Raw genomic sequence first — 19,989 nt, forward strand, 5'->3', positions numbered from 1 at the left:
CAAGTATTAATTGAGACATATAGAATCCTCTTGTTCTTTTTTTTTTTTTACAAAGACTTAATTTGCAATTTCATTCTAAAGGCTTATCGATATGTTACAATCTAGCCTACAACAATCTCTTTGTTGAATAATTGTTTGTGACATACACCTATCTTCATACAGCATCGCAGGACACAGTTTGGCTTGACGGATTCTTTCTTAATCCATTGATTCCCACTGTGCAGGCAGGATTAGTGGGCACCAGTGCCACTATGTGTGTAAATGTATGTTTGTTGAAGCTGTTGGATGTGAGTAAGCACTGGACGCAGGGCAAGCAGACGTGAACTTCCTTTGACTATGACTGCACTGTGGGGCTGTCGGGTGTGGTTAGACACCACACACTATTGAACTTGAATTCCGAGAAATAAACACACAATTGTTAGGAGAAAAGTCAAAATTACGAGAAAAAATTAATCTGAATTGTGTGAAATAAACTCGTACTTGCAAGAAAAAAGTCTGTAGCCTATATGAGAAATAGAGTCGTAAACGCCATAGATAGGCCTACAGCTCATTCAGTCAATGCGCTTGAGCTGCAGGATGGTTCGATGTTGCATTCGGCTCTGCGATGTTGGTATAAACACTGCCATCTAGTGTACAAGCCTATTGATTGGGGGAGGCAGGCAGTGCTGCAGCCTGTACACTGGAGAGGCAGGAAGCAAAACATTTACATTAGCGTGCAATTTCAAGATGGAATCGAAACTCGAGAACAGGAGACATGTGGAGCCAACCTAAGCCCTCGCCATATTTAACTAGGTAGGCCTAAACCAAGCTGTTATTGCTCATAAAGCGATCATTGAGGTCTGCACTTGAAGTTACTTGATTAGGCGGGAGGATTTACCAGTCTGTAGCATTCATGGCAAGCCATGCTGTGACTGTCTTACAAATGGCCTTCCAAGATCGTGAGAGATCACAGACATGCATGACATAACCAGCATTGCTGTCATATTGTTTAACAAACTATTGTTTTACTATTTGTTTAACAAAAACTATTTGTTTAACAAATAAATGGTCCTGTCTTCAGCTTCCCTCTTACCATCGCTATCGCCATTCTCCTATCAGTAGGCTAGCCTATGTGGCAGCTATATTGAAATAATCTGGCCAATGATATTAGCTTTCCCTGCTCATTATATTTTTAATATATATAACTTGTTTTAACTCATCCTCGAAATTAATTAAGAATATTACAAATATTTTGTCTGATTTAACATCCGATGACTACTCCAATTCACTGGTTAACAACCCTGCAGTCAGTGGCTACAACATGGAATTTTGGCTAATCCAATGGACAGCTAACGGAAAGCTTCTTGAACAAACTGGTACAGACATCTTCGAATGAAGCCAAACGAAATTTCCCTGTCCAATTGAGACGATTTCAAGAGTATTTTGATCGTGGAGAAGTCTGTTTTTGCTTAGTCTTTACTTGCTAGCCACGATTGCTTTGTCCTTGGCTGCCACATCATTCCATCAAGAGCATCTCCTATGTGGAATAGGCAGGAATGAACACTATTACAGCATTGTTTTGATGGCTGAGAGAGTCAGTAGCCTATGTGTCTGTTGATGCTCCATTACATACAGAGTCACACACTGCTTGAGGTTTGATGTAGGCTATGGACTCAAAAATAACTTTCAGTGGGTTCTATGATGTGTCTAATCAGTAGGCTAGTAGGTTTCATATTGCTCACTGTTAGGACGATTCTAAGGGCCCAGAGCTGACAGGGAGCCAACCCCCTCAATAATTATTATTATAATACCAAAGAGTATAGTTACTTCTATACTCTTTGATAATACTATATATCATCTTGGGGGCCCAGAATTATTGTCTGTCATAGGACCCACATTTTCTAGCAGCGCCCCGGTTGTGAATGATGCACGAAATGTTTTGTTTTTTTAAGCCATTATGCAATCTAAAAGTGGAACAGAGACTACATCCACATTAGGCCAGATCAGTTTTAACATGTATTTTATAAACAAATTTGTTCCACGTCCACAAACACTGGATTAGTTTGGAAGTACCGGTAGACACAATGTGCGTCCACATTATTACCCCTGATTCGCAAATCTCTCGCAAATCTTAGTGTTAAAATCTGCATTAAAACTTATAATTCTGATTCTTGAAAATCATGACAAACAGTCAAGAAGTATGGGTAGACGGGAAGAAATAACAATCAGAGAAAATCTGCAAACTGGGGGGAAATGCCAAGTTCACTGCCTGGGTGCAATAGATAGCTTGCATGCTACTTACTTATAGGAATTCCAGGTAGCTTTGTCTGCTGGAAACAAAGCTAAGCTAAGCAAACAAATGAACAAAATAGCCTTCCTCATGTGATGGACATTATAGAACATTACACAGTGCTATAATCAAGAGGGATTTATTTGTCACATACACAGTTACAGTATACAGTGAGAAAGAAAGTAATAACTATACAGCATCTTTATTAAAGTGCAATGGCTATTAATCAGTTGCCATTCACTGTAAGCTACTCGTCAAATGAATAAATGTAAATGTTTACTTCTTGAAAAGCAGCCCATGGCCATCGTTACGTGAAATGAGCACAACAAATCAGGGAAGGGAACATAACTTGTAGGCTACACCATCTCTTTTCAGATGGTTCCGCAACAAACTGTCCACATTCGTCCTAAACAGCTCGGGTGCAAAACGAGTTTGGGCAAGGCAAGTTTATTTATGTAGCACGTGGGGTACACAGGGGTAATTCAATGTGCTTTACATAAGCAAAGAGTAGCCTAATAGTACATAAAAGCAGCGGGGTCGCCAGCGGATTCAAATTGCTCCGTTCTGGGGTCTCGGATAAGATGGTCTAAGGTAGACGGGAGGGTGAATCGTGACAAAAAATGTGTCGGATACAAACGAATCCAAGATAGCATGGACATGGGCGCCAATGGGGGGAGGGCCCTCAAGAAACTGACTCAAAGTCAATGCCCTGTTAGTGGTAGGCTACTCAATATTTCAAATGTCAAATATCTCAATATTTCTTAGGTGTTGCCATAAGTATCCATAATTAATGCTTAAAGTTTGGTTCTCTGCTTCTCCCTACGTTAACCTAAGGCTTGTGGGACATATTCAACACAATGCAAAGGCTTGTGGGACATATTCAACACAATGCACGAAGACCGGACTCGGCACACTGCAGGATTCAAACCCGCGAATACTTGCACCTCGGAGCAGATGTTGAGCGTGTTGACAATTGAGCCAAAATCCCTGGGCTGCTCACTAAAAAAAGCAGCAATGCAAACATGGGGCAGCTGACTCATTGACGGCAGTATTCATGTATACACAGTTCAAGGTTTATGCCCTTCTATTTTGTAAAACTTAGCGAAAAATAGGTCCTTAAAAACTTGGTAAACAAAGAATAGCCTATTTATGGGCTCATGTAGGCTACGATCTAGTTTGACCAGACCTAACTAGTCTAACTGGCCTAAGGGCCAGCCCTGGCCTACGTTTGGGCATCGGGCTTGTAACCGAAGGGTTCGATCCCAACCACGGCTGGAGTGCCCTTGAGCAAGGCACCTAACCCCTCACTGCTCCCCGAGTACCGCTGTAGCAGGCAGCTCACTGCTTCGGATTAGTGTGTGCTTCACCTCACTGTGTGTTCACTGTGTGCTGTGTGTTTCCCTAATTCACAGATTGGGATAAATGCAGAGATTCCTCACGATCAAAAGAGTAAATACTTATACTAAACAACACTTTTAAAACGTCTCTCTTTAGCACCCCCGCTGGCTAGTTTGCACCTCAGAAACGTACCTGGTGGCACGTTTGTCTGGGTCTGCAAAAACGTTCGCTAATGAGACCAGGTTGTTATAAATATAGTTAAGTTTTGTCTCTTCTTGCTCTGTTAACCTCTTCCCTTCCTCCTTCTTCCTCATCAGACCCCATTGGCTGGACTCTCTTCCAGACCAGGCAAGTTTACATGGATACTCCCATAGCTAGAGGTAAGAATTTACATGAAGTAAAAATATAAGACATATTAAATGGTGGAACAGCACTCTCTTTCTTCTGATTATGTTGCACCTGGGAAAATGTATTTGCAAGATATCAACGTATTTTCCCACTGGAAGTACCAGCAGTCTTGACAAGTAAGAATCTAATGAAAGTTTATACAAAAGTTATATTTCATAAGTCATGATGTCATTGGGCTGATGTCAACCTGACTCCACCAGATGGATTGCTTCGCATTTGCTCGGCATATCCATTTGGGAACTTTTCGTTGGAGAACTTTTGGGAAGGGGCGAAAATACTGGTTAGTTGATTGGATAAAATCAGGGATGGATTACTGCACGGGCCTACCGGGCCCAGGCCCAGGGGCCCAAGGGGTCAGGGGGCCCTAAAGCCCAAGCCTTTGCATGGAATCATTGCCTCAGTATCAACAAATCAGGATGTAGGCTATGAATCTGATTGAATTAAAGTATTGTCCATCCCCAAAATGCACCAGAATACAGGAAATCACATCAAACAAATTAAACATTTTCTGGGGGAAGACCCCCAAACCCCCCCTCTCACATGAGTGACAATTAGTTGGGGGCCCTTAACCCTTTAGGCGCCAAAGTTTTTTTTTCGAAACGTTCGATTTTGACATCTTCATTTCAAAAGGCTATATCTTAAAAGTGATAAGAGATAGAGACTTTCTGTAAATTAGAGAAATATTAAGGATGACCCAAAGTTTATGTCGAGATTAAATGTTTATATCTAATTTGCATATCATGACGTCATATGGTGGCGGCCATCTTGGATTATAGAATTTTCACGAAAAGTTGCATGTTTGAATGATAAAATGCACCACTTCTTTTCCCCCAAAATGTCCCTCACCCTCTGTATGCTTTATTGGACAATACTGAATGCTCAGGTAAATAGTAAGTAGTAAACAAACTGTATAAATCATTACTAATAAATGGCAGAAACAAACCAAATGCATGTAGCGGTAGGCTGGCCTTTTGCTGTAGAGATTTTCCATTTACTACATACAGTAGGCACTCTGATTCCATGTATGGGGCACATATATATTATTCAGATGACACACAAACACAAGTAGACAAGACCTGTTTAGTTCAAAAGCTCACTTGCCATGGCAAGGCACAGATCAGGAGTGAGATGACGAGACAAGACAAGAGACAATGTTAGTATTTGTTTTCTTTTTGTTGTTTTTGTTGATGTTTTTTGTTGTTGTTTTTTTCTTAGCTGACAAAGACACACACATCACAAGGACATGAACACACACAAAAGAACACATGTCCTAAATGGTCAGGGAAATAGATAATCAACAGTGTAAATCATTACTAATAAATGGCTGACAATTTTTTTTTTATGTAGCAGGCCTTTTGCTGTAGAGATAATGACTATCCATATCCATATCCTATCCTATCCATACAGGGCCGCATTCCCATCATCTTGTGATAGACTATGCATGGCCTAATGGCTCTCCTGCCCCGTGTCACCACCTCTGCTCCTGTTGCGAGCAGCATGGCCAGATCTGCCTCACAAGCGTTGAGTGGAGAGAATTTGCACAGCTCGGACTAGACCTACTGTCATTCTCATTGCGACTCCCCACACTGCCTCTACGTTCCCCCCTAACTGTCCTATGAGCACTTCGACCTCGCCTAACATACCCAGTGGCATTAGACAAAGGCTCCACCATCGCACTGTCGCCAAAGGACAAGCGGAGGGCACACGCTCAGAAGACAGAAGCTAGCTATGGATATTAGGCTACCTCCAGCCTCGTTAAGCCACACCACTAACACCCTGCTAACTTCCTGATGAACACTCAACCCGTGAAACATTATTCCCACCAGTGACATTGGGCAAACGATTCAACGCTTTGTGCTTGGTGTAAGCTAAACTATGGAGTAAACTCTCACTTTGTCCAGCTGCATCATTGCAAGGCAGGGGGCGATCTGAAGCCTCACTAAACGAATCACCGTCATTTTCTGAAGGCAGATATTCCCCTTCAGAATCAGGGTCCGCGAATAGAAGACCCAACACTTCATTTCAGGTAAACTTTTTTGATGCCATTAGACGATAATCTAATGCAAATACTCGCTGACGTTGACAATATCGCTCTGACAAAGTGGCTCACACGCACACTAGCTCCGGTATTTCACGCACTGATTCAATGCGCTGTAGCTAGAAAGTTTTGTTTAATGCATGCCGTTTTTTCGACTCGGGGATGACGTATGACTTGTCTGCCATCTAGTGGAGTGGAGGTCGAACGAAATATGACACCCTATTTGACTAAATCGGCCGTTTTATTCAGTACCGCATCTTGTCGAGTAAACTCGACCGTGGCGCCTAGAGGGTTAATACATCTGGGCCCAGGGGCCCGAAAGTTCATAATCCGCCCATGGATAAAATACATATAATAACTTCAAACTAAACTAACCTTAAAGGAGAATTCCGGTGTGATATTGACCTAAAGTGTATTGAAACATGATACCGAGTGTGAACGTATGTCTCATAGCCCATCTCCATTTCGTCCCTGCACTCCAAAATCTGGCGCTAGTTAGCCGATGCTACCAACAGCTTTTTCAATAGTGGTGCTTCGGCATCGGGCTAGCCATGTAAATAAATCACTGTTTTACACCCATTTACGAGGCTCAATGTATCTCCACACTTCATTGGTAGACTTCCGAGGGCCCTGACATTTAAAACGAGACATTGAGAACTTTGAAAAAGCACTGGTAGTTTACTTACAAGACGATTTATACAGACAGTATCTTCACGAAGTTTAGCGTTTGCAGCCATCTTGAATTTAGTCACGATAAGTTGAGCAACGAGTAAGAATGAACAGGTATGATAAGGGATCAGATTCCAAAAATAATTCAGTGGAAATGCATGGATTCCAGTTTCTTCCAGTAGCAGCAACTGGAATCCATGCATTTCCACTGAATTATTTTTGGAATCTAGATGACTCGGTATCATGTTTCAATACACTTTAGGTCAATATCACACCGGAATTCTCCTTTAAGACCCATTTCACATCAGACTACACAAAAGTGTACCCAATTGTCTCAGAGTAAAACACAATGATAGTCTTGCACACTGGCGGGTTAAATGATTGCAAAAGACTTGTTGAGGTGAGTTTAAGAAGTGTCATTTCATTTGCATATTACTCAGGCCTATACTACTGTAGATGGCTAGTTGCCAATGCTACAGACCTTTTATTTATTTTCTTATTTCATCACACGTCAAAACACACACACACACACACACACACACACACACACACACATATATCTGACTTTCTCCAACTTTTGCACATCTCCATAGAACTTTTTATTTATTATTTTTAATTTCTCCTCCATCTATCTACCCATGTCCTTGATTGCCTAGCCTTTCTGCCCCCACCCCCACCCCACCCCTATCCCCAACACACACACAAAAAAACACACACACTTACATCATCACTGTCATCACCTCACATACATACACCACACTGCTTGCTACAGTAAGCCTCCTCTACATACTTGCTGCACACTGCCCCCCTACATACACAGCACATTGTCTTCAGGATCTTCTCCAACACACATCCTCTACATACTTACAGCACACTACCCCACCCACCCACACACACTACACACACACACAGTCACTGCTCCACTCCCCTCCCGCCCACACACACATCTTCACTGTCATCACTCACATACATCATACATACAGTACTCTGCTTGCAATAGTAAGTCCCTTCACCATACTTGCAGTACACCCCCCCCTCTCCCCTACATACACAGCACATTGTCTCATGAGGAAGCTTCTCCAACACACATATTGCACACTGCCCTCTCCCCCACATACACAGCACACTATCCCATCTCCCCTGTCATCCCCCAACACACACACCAAGACCCCTGGCAGTTGGGTTAGCCCCCTTGAGCCGTGGATTTCTTCCTTGGTAAGGGGAGTTTTCCTTGCCCCTGTTGCTCTTAGGTGCTCCTTGTTGGTGCCCCAGCCCAATCCCAATCCTCCCCCCACCTTTCTTATGCAGCCCTTGCCACTTAATCTACTAAACCCCTCTTCTACTGCACTTTTTGCCCCGCCATAAATGCAGAAATAGGCTGACACCAGACATAATTTCACTGCATTTATTACTTCCAGTAACTATATTGAATTTCCCCTGGGGATCAATAAAGTATCTATCTATCTATCTATCTATCTATATGCATGTGACAATAAACTTCCTTGTATCCTTGTATCCTACATGGACTACCAAAACTACCAACTACCAAAATCTATATATTTTACTATCACAATTTCTATCAATAGGCCTTCCTTATTTGGTGTACTGACTAGACATTATTGAACAAACATCTGAATTTCAGTATCTAATTAGGTTAGGTTGGGATGTCTGCTATACATTGTTGACATTACTGTTTAAATGCACTTCCAGTATAGTGAGTGTTGGAAAAAACGGTTATCATTTTTATGTTGAGGCAGTGGGGGTGTTGTCGGCAGCTGCTGAAAGTAACTAATAAAGTAACTTATAATCTAACTTAGTTACTTTTAAAATCAACTAATCGGTAAAGTAACTAAGTTACTTTTTAAAGGAGTAATCAGTAATCAGATTACTTTTTCAAGGTGGCAACACTGACTGTGTGCCGTTGTTTGATAGCTGTTGCTTTTAAAACAAACACAAAAATAGAAGGCTAGACTACTTTGCACGTACCTTTGATGTTCAATGTAGGCTACAGGATCCTGTGCCATAATTTCTGTTACTTCTCAGGCGTGGTCTGGAAGGTTCTGAACGTTCAGTCGTGTTATCAGCTTCATAAGTTTGGTCACGAGATTTACAAGTTTCAGTAACTTAATACTTATCTATTGCTAAGTGAAAGCAAGACTGTGTTGAAAATCCATACAGTATATTAATAAGTTGAGACAGCTTTCCTTCTTTTTCAGTATGACAAACTCCTTCAAATAAGTTGTCAACTCACCTATACATGTACAAGTAGCAAAAACATTTTTTTATGTCGAAAATGTCCTTCATTTTAAGTTTTATCTACTAACTTAATGAATAGTTTTTTAGAGTGATATACTTATGGTGTGGATGCTTGCATTTCTTTAGGATTCCGCTGTCTTGGTTTGTATAGAAATAAATATATTAGGTGCCACATACACGTAAGAGTTTGGACATATGGGACGGTTGGTAATATGTGAGGTTCCGATAATTACTTTCCATAAAAAAAAAAACACCATCTGGTATACAATAAGGACATATTAGTGTATATCAGGCTTGGAATTTCACCATTTTATGGGCAAGGCCACTTGGCCTTCAGTTGGGCATCTTTGGTGGGGGGCACAAAGGCCACATGTCAGGGCACCAAGGCCAAAGTTAACTATACAGTAGTAGGCTATAAAAATAATCAAAGTTGTATTTAGCCTATTTACAGCAGTAGACCTGCATCACTGTATGAAACAATACAATGAAAAGCATGACAAAACATGACACATGACATATTACATAGAACTGTAAATCATCTGATCATCTAATATTTACAGATATCTAGGCTATATTTAACATTTATTTTATATTTGGCCTGTTATGAAATCATGTATTGAACAATTTACAATTCACAGCTCAGCTTTAAGAAACTCAAATAGCCATGCTTAGCATTTTGTGCTCATTAAGCTACTTTCACAAACTCTTAGTCAGCTGTATATCCTCTGATTTTAATATTTACTGATATCTAAGCGATATTTGTAACATTTATTTTGTATTTGGTCAGTTATGAAATCATGTAGAAACATTTAAACACATTGTGAAACTTAAAGCCCAAATTTGGAGACATGTATGTCGAAATTTGCTGCAAATTCAAAACCGGATTACTCTGGAACGGCTAACTGTACAGGGGACTGCTTTACACCTTTGTGTTCGGTAAGGTCTGCTGTTTATTTTGATATATGGTTTGTCATGTGTTGAACGAAGGGTTCGTGAAGTATTCCACTGAGATGAATGGGTAGGGAGATAGGCGCAGAACCTAGAATGTATAATTTAATTGAATCATATTATTTATTGTCTCGCGAACCGTTCACCACAGAAATTAGCGACTAACATCATTTAAAAGCTGAGAAAGCTCTTTCATGTGAAGTGATAGGCTACTTGTGATGTCTGTATGATGAGTAGGCTACTTTGCGAGTAGTTCAACTGAGAAGAATGGGTGAATTTGGACGCACTTCTTTCTTGCCGTGTGCTGTCATTTTCTCCACTGCGTAAAATAAATTAATTTGCCCTGTGAATGCTAAGATTATTTTGACAGGCCATAGGCTAATAAAATACGCAATTAGTCGGACGCAAACCAGAATATTGAAAGAAGGGGGCCCCAAGGCCAAAGTGGCCTGTAAACCTCTGATTTTCAAAGGGGCATCACGGCCAACGCAAAGGGCTACGACGGCCATGGCCGCCGTGAAATTCCTACCCTGGTGTATATAATACAATGGTTTTGATATGTATGAATCCCAAATGAATATTTAAATTAAAGGGGAACTATGCCATTTTTTATCTTAATTTGCCTTAACTGAACAGCTTCGGAGTCATTGAAATGGTTATATGACTTTTTTCGGGTTAAATGGTGGCCGTCTTGCTTCTCCCTAGCGCCTGTGAGCGGGAAAACCACCCTTGCAACTTTGGGCCTGCGGGCCTACGGCCTCAGAGACAGAAAGTCTCGGAGTCTCACAATGTAACAAATTGCTTTACTGCACTACACACATAGACACCAGGCACCGACTAGAACAAGGTATCGATGGAGTTTGTCATGGCAGAGCCAGTGAAAAGAAGCAGAAAGCAAGTAAACCATTGTCGGAGGAACAGGGAAAGAGGAAATGGCAGACTGAGTGAGTGTCGTAAAATAAATACTCTGAAGCTGTAGAGGGAGCTCTGCAGAGAAACCTGCGAGCAAAAAGCGAGAAAACAGCAAAGAAATTGCCAAACTGCATAGTTTCTCTTGAAAGAAATAAAATGTCTTACATTATTCACATTTTTTTCAGGGTTTGAATACACTACCTAAGACCTCAAGTGTAAGTAAAATTGTATCTTACTAATCCTCATTAAAGACCACATACACTCACCTACCCCAGCCTTTTCAATATAATAAAGAAATAGTCCTATACACTTACTAAACTATTAATCATGAAATTGATTAAAGCAAGAAAGACAGTTGCATAAAAAGCTTTGATAAGTATATTGAAAGTTCCCCTTACCGGTGGGATTAAAATAGCTATTGGTTAGATGAAGGCTTAGGAAAATGGCAACTATCAGAGTTCCACCAACAAGAGTATCCCAGACTATGCCATGGCTTTGAGGCGCCTGTTAGAAAGTCACATCCATTAGCAAGCAAGACAAACATTACATTTGGCTGGTTCAACACCCAATTATAAATATACACACATTTAACATGCAATCTCTTATGTTCTAAATTATTTTTAAAATTATTAATTCAAATTTCCTTTTTGTATGGTTCTGCTCAACTTGTTCAACCCGAATCCCTGTTTCAGTTGTTACAACAGAAATAAGTTTAAGATAGCATAGACATATTTGTTGTCTTTGTTTGCCTTGATTATTAAGCATTGTTTATCAGTAGTAGTCATCAGTAACTTCGAAACCTATTAGTGCCTTCCCCTTTTGTTTGGAGTTATTAGAAATTCCAGAAAGTGGAGAGATCTAAAGTCGGCTAAAGGCTGAACACTTAAGTATAGCATGCTAAATTTAACATCACCGCGTGGCTAAGCATAAAGAGAGATATGCACACAATGCATTAGAGGAAATAGCTATTAAAGAGTTTGAGAGATTGTTAAAGAGGTGGTATATAGATAATAGTTTATAACTACTGCCAATCTGATAAAATCTGATAAAATCTGCCAAATTGTAGTCAATTTTCACTTTACCGTTACAAATGGCCACGTCATCGTTATACCTCCTTAAGCAAAATGGAGCTGAGCTTTGCCTATGACAACTCTGCCCGGATTCCTGGCCAATACTGCCGACCCACCACATGCCCTTTGACAACTCCTAATCCCCTGGACAATTCCATTTCCTACTCTGGACTATTTGAACTTTCTGACACTACAGTAAATTAGGATTAATGCATTATCATACCGGATATGTATTCATCCCACTGCTTGTAACTTTCACCTTAGGTGGCTTTAAACTAGCCTGGTCCTTACCGCCTATGACTTATGTTTCTCTTTGTCATACAGTCTGGCACAATGTAATAGGAATCTGTCTCTGTAATGGGCGGATGCTTATTTTGAGGATTAAAATCATTGGAGTTCCCTTAACCAATCAGCAACGTTTCTGTGCGCCGGAGTTCAGGCTCTTACTCTTACCACACACACACACAGCATTCGGTCTCCCCAGTCTCTCCATTACTAACGGGGCCACCTGATAAATCAAACTTTTCCCAAAGCCAGTTGGAAGGAGAGCTACGACGTCCTTGCCATTTATAAAATTGACAAGACAAGCCTCTTGTTCTTGCTTTAATTGCGTGATGCTCTCAAGAGTTGAGACAACTTCGCGGATAGCTTCTAGCGTCACCTCCGTCGCCATTGTTGCTATGCTGTTGAACTACAAGCTTCGCTGGACTACAAGCAACTCGGCAGGCCCTAGGCAGATGGGTCAGGCCCTTGAGTCGTGGATCTGCTCGAGGTTTCTTCCTATATGTATCTGCAATTCTAGGGAGTTTTTCCTCGCCCCTGTTACCCATGGGCCTTCTTTTCTTTTCTTTTTATATTCTCTGATTGTCTAACACTCTGTAAAGCGCCATGAGACATGTGTAATGTTTGGCATTCTATAAGTACAATTAAATTGAAATTGAATTGATTCTACATAACACTTAAGTCCCTACCACTTTGAAACATTGAAAATACACTTACATCTCCCTTGTTATGACCCTGAAACTATATGCAAGAGCCATTATTGAATTCAATTTTGTCTGACTCTTAATTAGATTTAAAGTCATACATATGTGATTTGATTCAAGTCAAATTTATAGCCACAAGCAGATACGATCAATACAATAAGTTCTGTAGTTTTTTAGTTCATCATTCCATCATATTCCAGATGGATTACTAAGGCCCAAACAAATCCAAAAGAGATGTATCTCACCAGAACATCCAACACTTGCAATAGTTAAACATTAATCCAAATACCAGGAGGTGTACCTTTTCACACAAAAAACAGGACCACTATAGTCATGTTTGAAGAAAAAACGGTATCCCTTTTCCTCATACTGCATCAGTAAAGGTCTTCTTAACAAAACATTTTTTATATAAAAATATCAATATCAAATCAATCTAATACCATTGGAGGGTAACTATTACCACTTACCAAACTTCTTTTGGGACTTTTTGTGTGGACCACCTCACTACATCAACACCTTAACCAAACCTTTTAGTACAGGGGTATTGGAATCTAGAAGTCTTGATGACAGGCATGTATACATACTGATTGTATAAATACTGACTATCCAAATCCAAGCACTATTTCCCATTCAAGCATGCCAGACACCCAAATTACTGCCTGTTGCTGGTGATTAGAGGTTGATCTTTGGCCCTCTGAACCTTAAAACCCCACTTTGTAAACACTTTACAACAGGCCATTCAGGAAGGGGTGAAGTAGATAATTGTTGAATGTTGCAATCTAAAGCAAAGTTCATCTTAACATCAGGATCAAAGGTTTGTAACATTTAAACAGGCCTAGGCCACAGGCCACAGACCTCAGCTGACCAGTGAAATATTTCCGTAACGCTGACAGTGTGTCATTACAGTATCTACATGTTCTCTTATGTTCAGTTTTTTGGAGTGACTATGTGCACTGACATAACTGTTATGTCTTGCCAAGTCACAGGTGCTTGTGAATTAAATATGCACAAAGCATGCAGGTTTTTTGGTTTTGCTCTAATCCATCCAGAAAGAGAGACAGAGAGGTGAGACTGTTCATTTTTTTATTAGGATCAATAGTGTTTGCCAATCTATCAATCGCTGTGACATTGTACTACCTCTTTTGTACTACCTCTTTTTTACCACAGGGGGGTGACATTGCTCTTTCTTAAAAGAAGAAACAAAGCAAGAACAGTGTTCAGACCAAACGAATGTTGCCTAAATTCACAAAGAAGCAATCACTCTCATTCTAGAAGCTCTAGATTCTATATTCTGTGTGACATCAGAGGTAACTGTCTGTAGAATTTTCCTTAGTAAGAGCAGAGAGGGTTAAAGCGGAGCTAGTAATCAAGGATCTTTGGTAAGAGCCTTAATCATATCTACATAGGTTCTGTCTGACTGATAAAGGTGTTCAACAGAATCAGACAGAGAGCTCTGCATCTCCAGGAGTCAACAAGCCCCCTGGTACCCTATCAGAACAACTAAGGTTCAACAGAGGAACAGAAAAATATGGCTCTAAAATCACCCCTCTCCTTCCCCCATGTCCAACCAACCATAGCCTATCACTACCAACCCCCAAGGGGGGGTGTTAAGAATACTTAAGGGAGAGGTTCAATCTCACCTCCGCCAGCTGCCATAAGGCGCGATCTTAGGAAGTCCTATTGATTTTTAAAGCGGGGGTTTACTGTCCTCTTCCTACTGGGTTGCTTGCGTAGCACGGGTGGAGCTGGTGCATAGGGTGTTGCTGGTAGATCGGGCTGTACACGGAAAAGAATAATATCTAACCAAGTGTTAGATAAGCTGATTAGATTTTATTTGATAAGCAGTTTTTGCAGCGTGCTGATTGAGCCTTTTCAGAAGGAGCAGGGGCTGGTTCCTCCGAGGACAAACCTTTTGGAGTTCCCAAAACGGACGAGGCCAGACTGAGGAGGTCATCCCTGGGGCTGGGATGGTATGTTTTCTTACCGCGGTCGGAAAGCAAGAAATTACCACGGTTCTGTGGTTTCGCGGTATACAACCCCCCACTTTCACGTTACTTTCAAAATAAAAGCAACGATATTGAATTGCATGCATTATCTCTATGCTAGGCTCTTGACTACTTACTACTACTTGACTACTGTTTTTTCACCGACCTTGTGCGGGCCGGTCAGGGAAAGGCCACGGGCCGTATGTTGCCCATGTCTGTTTTAATGGCTGCGTCAGGTTGTAACAAGGGTAGGTCCTAGATGTCGCTGTTAAGTTATTCTTAACAAACTAGAACATATTTTTTTCATTCTTTCATGGAGTAAACATGTATGAGTCCTTTCTGGCTAAATTTCACAGGTTTCACTTTTAACAGCTTAATGTAGGCTAAATCGAGTTTGAACGGAGAGAATAGAAAAGTGTTACTACTGTGCTAGTTCTCCCCTACTCTCGCATAGTCTAGTAAACCAATGGAATGTTGGAACATTGCATTCCCCAACACAAACGCGAAAGGTCGAAAGATCTTTTGATGGTAACTTTTGAAGTTTTGTTTTGAGAACGTAAGGTTAGCCTACTTAACATAACTGTGGTTTTCTGAGAAATGTCATAAGATGGTTCATCACATTGAACAGGCCTTAAGCTGACTGCATAACGTGATTATTTCGGAGATTCTGCAACGTTTTCAACCCGGAATTGTGCATAGGCTATGTCATAGTTGAAAACGGATCAGAATCTCAGAAATAATCATGTTATGCAGTCAGCTTAAGACCTCTGCAGGCGGGTACATGAGGTCGAATCCTCCAAATGTTTTACAGATTTTTTTTTTTTTTGTGGTGATGACGGTGACGAGCTCAGACCCGCGGTAGGTGTCACGTAACCGCGGTATTGCAGTAATGCTGTTACCGTCCCAGCCCTAGTCATCCCTCGATAAACCACTTTCGACTGGAATGCTGTGTTGTAGCCCGGAGATTCAGACCCAAATCTAGAAAGATTTCAGGTCTGGCTTAGCCTAGAAATCTAGACGCACCCTAGCGGGCTAGTCTAGCAACTCTCCGTTGGCTTGTGAGCTCGAAAAATTAAACTTCTATCAGGCCAATCAAATCGTGTATAGAGTCGTTAGGTGGGCTTAACATAATGATTGATGGCAGAGTTGCAACGGTTTGGCTTGAATTCCCTGCTATTTGAAAACAAATAAGATAGATGTTGCTGTTGGCGAACAGTGTGACACGAGTTAAGCTTTTATTAAGTTGGCAAAAGTTTGAACTAGCCAACTAGCTCCGCTGGTGGGAAACGCATGGAACTCATAGCGCTGTCCTATTGCGTGCAGAGGAAATTTGAAAGACAACCGATTATCCCGCCCCACGGACTGAGCACTGCGAACGGTGAGTGCCCAGACCCTACATTTTAATGTGGGTCTGGCTCATCAGGCTAGGTCTGGCTATGAGTAATGAAAATGGCCTCGAGGGGCGGCACCAAGCATACATTTGAAAATATCACTGGTGCCGCCCCTCGAGGCCATTTTCATAAAACTTGTCTCCTCTCAAGTTAGAAAGTGTAATAAGACCAACGGAAAATCAAATGTAGCGATTTTCTAGGCTGTTTTGACATGGAATTATTGGAATCATTCAGGCGTAATAATCCAGTCACTAACCAATTCGTCTGCTGCAGCTCAACCCATAGGTGGAGTTTGACATTCGAGCCAGGGGGGCAGACAAAAAAAAGCAGTATGAGCACATATGGAGAAAACAAATATGTTAAATAAAGATATATATTACATTGTAACAATTTAACAATTCATTCTTATGAAATCCAATGCAGCACGGTTGTCTTGAAACGCAATAGACAGTGTCGCCTAGCAGTTGAAAACATTCGGGGCTTAGCCCATAGAGTCTGGTTGCTGCTCACTTTTGATAAATTAATCCACCGCCTCTAGCCTCATTTGCGTCACATTGATTAAACATTTTGTACAATCATATTTTGTAAATTAAAGAATGTAATGACCTGTTGCCATCTTGACATTTCTGTTTGCTATTAAAAATGAACTATATAGCCTAGTGTAACAGATGCCAGCTAGCTTAGCTGTGCTTGTGGAACATTAAACCTCCGATGCCTCAAGAGTGCTGCTGGCATGCGAGCCACCTAGCAGAGTGGAGTTTTAAATAACAAGATGCATCTGTTTATGTATGCTTATCTTAAGGAGAACGAGCCATTGAAAAAACTCAAATTTGATTCTACAAAGGCAAAGTAAGTAAACTCCAAACTGTAGGCTATTGAGTGCAGGGCAGACCTAAATCATAGCGAGAACTCCAAGAACTTCAAAGGAAGTGTTCACCTACAGTCTGATGCCTCTCCAAACGCACAATCATGACATTACGTTAAGACATGTTAAGAAAAAAATATTCATATATTGCTGTAATCTAATGACACGAAAAAAAGTAATCCACAGCAATCAGTAGGCCTAGATGCACAAAAAGGGTCATGGTATATCTAGCCAGGAGCGTCACGTTCACCAGCCAGTTGAATGTGACGGGTGAACGGGTGAACAAGACTTCGCCACTTTGCCAAAGTGGAATAAAAAGTCCAAAACTGCACACAACGCAAAATCAATTAGTAAGCTGACTCATATACATGGCATTTAGGCAACCTTTATTGCAACGTCGGCATTTCAAGATGTCCATACTAGTGCAACAGTAATTTTCGTTTTCGTCCTGCATGCCTCGTCAGGTTGGCCGTAATGTCGCTTTCAATGTGAAGGATCGCAAGAGAAGAATACCTGGCTGCTCCCATCATCAACCGCAACCCGTTTCTTATATCGTTGTTTTATGTTATTTAAATTATTTTTAAAATATCTGGTCATGCCAGACATATTTCACTAATTTTTGAAACAATGCAATTACCCGTTAACACCAGGGGGGGGAGTGCTCCCCCTGCACCCCCACTAACTTCGCGTATTGCTCAACCTTGTTGCTGTGCTATTTTAAGGTGCTGCATAATATCATTGTGCTGCTGTGCCCATGGTGTTCCTTGATTATTATGCTGGAATGAGAGTATAGTTCCATGTCAAATCAGCCTAGAAAATCGCCACGTTTCATTTTCCGTTGGTCTTATTACACTTTCTAACTTGAGAGGAGACAAGTTTTAAATAGGAAAATTACTGGAAATCTTAGTCACTTTTAAATGTGATGCTAGCAGGCGAGAAGCTAATGGTCTAATCAGATTCGATGATCTATGCTAGGCTGGAGCTAAAACTGGTATCGCCAGACTCAGAGAACGGCTACAGAGCCCAATAATTTTACAGTGTGTCTCTTGGGTAACATATGTACACCTGGTAATTTTTTCAGAATTTTTTGAGACCTACAGTATGTGTGTGGGCCCTGGTTGAATTGACGTGGAATGACCCTATTGCTAGATTGTTGTTGACACAAGGCTTAGAATATGTTTGTTTACATAATCACTGAATGTTTGAATATTTTTTTTAGTGTGGTTATCTTATTCTTAAAGTACATACATACATACTTACATACAATTACCCCCAAAATGGAAAGATGGATTTGAAATGTTGACAATTTCTCACTTTTTTAAGGTTTCCCAAAATCGGAGAGAGGAGGAGGAAGTGGGAAGTTGTCCTAAGAACGGACAGTTTTGCTGCCACTGACAGGACACTGATCTGCAGTGAGCACTTCAAGACCGAGGACTTTGACAGGACCGGGCAGACTGTGCAGTTTAAAGATGGTGTTTTGCCATCCATTTTCAGCTTTCCAGCACATCTTCAAAGGGTATGTGTATGTGTATCATTGACCAACAATAATTTAAGGTGTATAAGATTGACATATCAATATACATATTTGATTACCGTATTTTCCGGACTATAAGTCGCACCGGAGTATAAGTCGCACAAATGTTTCATAAAGAGGAAAAAAACATATATATAAATATACATATGTTGCACCTGAGTCACAGGACTGGCCAAACTATGAAAAAAAGTGCGACTTATAGTCTGGAAAATACGTTGTTTCTGCAAGTTATATAATTTGTTGTTTAATACAGCACATTTTAGACACTCAAAACTACTTTATTTTAGTCGGTTGCAATAAGAAGCACTACCACTTCAAGAATAGTGGAAGACAACCTGCCAATGGACTTGATACCTGATGTTGTGAGTATTTGCATGTGGAATGTCACAAACTAATCAGACCATCATATGGCTTGTAATATTAAATCCTTTATCTTGGTGGTACCCAGAAAGGTTTATGTTGGTGTTAGTAATCTAAGGGCAATTTCATACCTGAAAGTCTGGACCAAGGAGCTTGGCTTTGGGGATTTCCTTGCATGAATGTCTTACATTCATAAACATCATGTTTGTGGCTGCCTGCTGCTCAATCAGTTTTTTTTTTTGTTTGTAAGATATGTTTTATGAAGATGTACACATTACCTGAAAGTGTCACAAGCTATTTTGAGTATTTAGAAAAAAAAGGTGTTTTTGACTATCTGTTTGCAGAATGTATCACCACTGATACAGTCTAAATTGTTTGATAATACTCGTATATCGTGTTTTTTTTTTAAGGTGGTAAGGTGGCTGGAATAACAACCCCAATGCCAGCCAGTTTAAGTATATATTTAGAAAGCTGATGGCCTGGTGTGGAGTTGTGGACCATGCAGAGACAATGTTACAGCACAGGATGAGGCCGAGTCATCGACACCTCTACAAGCCTGTCAACTGTATATATGTCCTCTGCAGCAAGAGAAGATCTTCCCTTTCCGTTTGCTGACATTCCTGCATTAGTACATGATCACAGTTACCTTCCCGTCAGCTTCAATTGTCTTCTGGACAATGCTCTCGTGTACATTTCAGGTAAAGGCTGACTGATTAACCTATCCCCCCCCTGTGGGCCACCGGGATACCTTGTTACTTGGCTACATTTTTAATAAACATGTTTTAAAATGTCATCAAATGTCCCTGTAACACTGTCCAAACATTGATTCTAGTAAAAAATATTTTTATTAAAAATTTGGAAATATAAAATCTTATGAGTTGATTATAATAAACCAAATCGGTTGAAAGATGGCCGCCATATGCGGACATTCGACTCCATTAGCCAGCAACACAGACGAGA

General features: G+C 40.7%; 1 long non-coding RNA gene across 2 annotated transcripts; it reads left to right on the forward strand.

Annotated features, from left to right (window-relative positions):
• The first annotated feature begins 410 nt into the window (after positions 1-410).
• On the forward strand, positions 411-19,742 carry LOC125308108. 2 transcript variants are annotated; one of them, XR_007195834.1, is made up of 4 exons: positions 411-792; positions 3,925-3,987; positions 18,459-18,651; positions 18,957-19,742. It is a non-coding gene; the product is annotated as an uncharacterized LOC125308108 (long non-coding RNA). The 2 variants fall into 2 exon arrangements; XR_007195835.1 differs by lacking the exons at positions 411-792; positions 3,925-3,987 and adding an exon at positions 14,620-14,864.
• Positions 19,743-19,989: the final 247 nt, after the last annotated feature.

This window comes from Alosa alosa, chromosome 15, assembly GCF_017589495.1.
Source record: "Alosa alosa isolate M-15738 ecotype Scorff River chromosome 15, AALO_Geno_1.1, whole genome shotgun sequence".
Lineage (NCBI taxonomy): Eukaryota > Metazoa > Chordata > Actinopteri > Clupeiformes > Clupeidae > Alosa > Alosa alosa.